The sequence below is a fragment of the Adiantum capillus-veneris genome, chromosome 15, assembly GCF_014529385.1.
Source record: "Adiantum capillus-veneris isolate H3 chromosome 15, ASM1452938v2, whole genome shotgun sequence".
Lineage (NCBI taxonomy): Eukaryota > Viridiplantae > Streptophyta > Polypodiopsida > Polypodiales > Pteridaceae > Adiantum > Adiantum capillus-veneris.
This window is the reverse complement of record NC_140945.1, coordinates 85,850,850-85,854,351: the sequence shown is the minus strand read 5'-3', so window position 1 is coordinate 85,854,351 and position 3,502 is coordinate 85,850,850. Positions and strand designations below refer to the sequence as shown.

The window sequence follows — 3,502 nt, the reverse complement described above, 5'->3', positions numbered from 1 at the left end:
ATCTGCTTAAAAAAGCTCTCTCTCTCTCTCTTCGTGACCTAACCTTGTAGCAATCAATGCACTGCTTGAAATAACATTACATCTAGAGAGAGACCCTCACTTCGCATTAGCTGAAAATAGGCTAGAGCGTATGTGAGTGCGTCTAGAGACACACCCTCACTTCATCCACTAAAAAACAACTAGAGCTCCTTGGCCCTGCCCAAGTTGGGCATATCCCCCAATGAGTGCATCTCAAGAGACAACATTTCAGACAGAAATCTCCTCAAGCACTTTGTGTGCTTCATGAAGTGCACTACATATGGCATACATGTCGACCAAGGCAGTGGCACGATGTCCCATTCCATTGAAAACAGCCTAGAGCTCCTGAGCCCTGTCCAAGTTAGGCATATCCCGCAATTAGGCGACATCCACGACAGGAAGCTCTTAAAGTATCTTTTGTGATCGAGGAAGTGCACCACATTAGGCATACATATCGATCAAGGTAGTTCCAAGCACAACCATTGACTAACAATATCAAGTGAATTCTTTTGTCCATATCACCATCTTGTGCAATACCATATGCCTTCAGGGTCGACTCTATAGATGAGCTCACCGATGAGTTTCAACTCTTTGTCAGCCAAATGAGAGGTTGCAGGCTCTCACTGACTCCCTCAACAGGAACCAACGCCTAATTCTCATGGACTACCACCATGTCCTTCATGATTGTCGGACTCTCGCCCAACAACACGTACTGAGATCTCTCTCTCTTTCTCTTTCTCTCTCTCTCTCTCTCTCTCTCTCTCTCTCTCTCTCTCTCTCTCTCTCTCACACACACACACACACACACACACACACACACACACAGGCACAAGCACTCTAATATCACATGAGAGGCTACCAAATGAGAGGCTGCAGCGCAGTTGGCCAGGGTAGCCATGGCGCTAGAAAATGAGGAGGTAGTGAAAGGCAAGAAACACTCGCGCAGCTCATGCAAAGAAAACACATCATCTAGATCTTCTATCTTCACCCCTTCTCCTTCAAAGCTCACTACCAGACTTGATGGTGGTGAAGATGATGATGGCTCTTGCATGCGCTTGTGTTGTTGACGTTGTTGCTCGATGCCTGCAACTCCATCTTCAACTGGTGCTTCTCGTTTCACTCTCTTCTCCTCTTTGTCTCCACGTCTTTCTCTACATTGGAGCCATGACATTGACGGAAAAATTCAGCAATGCGTGCACCCCGCGCATCTTCAATGCCGCTTGATCATATGCCAAAGCTGCCTCCTCAGCCGTGTCAAAGGTCCATAGACAAACACGGGCCCCTTGCCTTGTAGATTCTTGGATCTAGGCTGCATATTTGACCCACGGCCAACGCTATACTCCTCTGTAATGCTTCTTGTTGGAGCTCTTGGCAAGCTTTGCAGGTGTTAATGATGAGATTGAAGGGGCAGAGAACAATGTAGAGGCAGCACCATTTTTTATGCCTTTCTTTGGAGGAGTTTTATTTTGCGGTGTTGATGATATGGGTGCAAGGTGACTCTCCGTCAATTCATCTTCGCATTTTGGGGTGCGCGGAAACCAGCCTCTCTTGTTCACAACTTCTTTAAGAATACCATACACCATCATGTCATCTGAGTCATATGCCTGGATCGATTATATCTGTTTTGATGGATGAGGTACCTTGAATAATGCAAAGCCAAGGCTAGTCTAATGTAAAAAATGCACAAAATCTTTGCTAAATTAACCTAATTTATCACAAGAAGGTTTTGAAATTTTCTTATGTAGGAAAATGGGCTCTTTCTCATTGTTTGCATGTACTGTTTAACATCACGAGCTTCCACTCGCGAGGCACCACATACCTAGCTAGTGCGCTTGGGGACCACCGGCCTATCCACTAGGCCGGCGATCCCCTGCCCCCAACCGCACCTATCTAGGTATGCGGCGCCCTTGATAATAGAAGCCCATGATGTTATGGTAGGTCACAATGTCAGAATTCTTAGGAATTTGTCCAAAAGCTCTTGTATATGGAAATAAGTTTTTTTTTGTGTTTGTCGAAATGAGAAGAAAGCAATGCTTTCTTCAGCGATATCTGAATGCTTGGACTTTGGAGAGGAGCTTTTCACTATAGGAAGCTGGGAACATAAAGATTTGGTGACTATTTTTTGCCTCTATTGATCAGAGGAGCGAAAGAGCAACCGGCAAGAGTGCGTGCACGGCCCTTGTTGTAGTGATCGTTGATTGGCTACACAAGAACCTAAATTGTATGCCCATCAAGGCCGAATATAATACCCACATCCGAGAAGGATCTGCAGAGTGGAAAAAGCTATTTGATGTTGAGGCCTACAGAAGCAAATTTGTGGGATGGCCACTTTGACCTTGAGACTGTCATAAACGCAAGAGTATGACCACTAGCAGTGGATCATGAGCATTCCGTTATTGGCTTTTTCCAACCTGAGGGGCTAGATGACACCTACAACAATTTCTTGCAATGCGCGAAGTCTTTTGAAGAGATTTGGGCAGCAATAGATCAGTAGAGTGTAGGCTTGTAGCCCAATGGGGGATTTCAGCTCTACATTGTGAGCTGGAATGATCATTTTTTCCTATTGAAGGTATGCAAAGAATCTTACTACATTATTGACACACTGGGGGAGAGGCTTTATGAGGGATGTAATGAGGCATACGTTCTTCGCTTTGATAGCAAGACGAGACTCTACCATGTGCCAAAAAGGAGGCTTCAAAGGAGCCTCTTAAAGATAAGAAGGAGGTCTTCCCTACCAAAACAGAGGAAAACCAGTCGTCTCAAGCTCAGGATGTGGGTGTATCCTTCCACCACAGCAACACCTGTAGCTTAGTTGTTCCCAAGCTGCACGCAGGTGTATACATATACACTGCTTGAAGCTAGCTTTTGCCCCTTTATATATTGCACTCTGCTTCTTCTGTCTATATCAATGCACACTCTTACTTATATGCCGGTGAAGCTGTGTGATGATAGAGGTTTGCTTTTGAGTTGTCATTGGATATGCACGTGCACGCGTGCACGCACACACACACACACACTCTTGTACATGCACACAGTATTAAGGTCTCCTTCACACACAACCTGCATGCCTACACACATGCACACTCACACATCGAACTGTTTTTTTGAAACATAACTCTGAACCTATTTTGCATGGGCACTAAAAAAGTGCAATATTCAAACCCAAGCTTGGAGACTCCATTTTTTGTGCCTTAGTTTTCACATGTTAAGCCCATGAATTGAAGCGAGGTTGAGAGCATGGACCTTCTTCGGTTTCTTTTCACTCTCTTGTATCCACGTCGCAGGAGCTTGTTGTGCCTCTCTCTCTCTCTCTCTCTCTCTCTCTCCCTCTCTCTCTCTCTCTCTCTCTCTCTCTCTCTCTCTCTCTCGCTCTATGCATGCCCACATGCATAAGCGCGCGCACACACACACACACACGTACCACGGATGCATGTAGTCCATGTGATAACTTCCTCTCTCTCTCCGGGAGCCTCTCCGGACACAC

At 45.6% G+C, this 3,502-nt stretch overlaps 1 pseudogene; it reads left to right on the top strand.

The window, feature by feature from the left end:
• Window positions 1–2,139: 2,139 nt before the first annotated feature.
• On the top strand, window positions 2,140–2,874 carry LOC147441009 (uncharacterized; annotated as a pseudogene).
• Window positions 2,875–3,502: the final 628 nt, after the last annotated feature.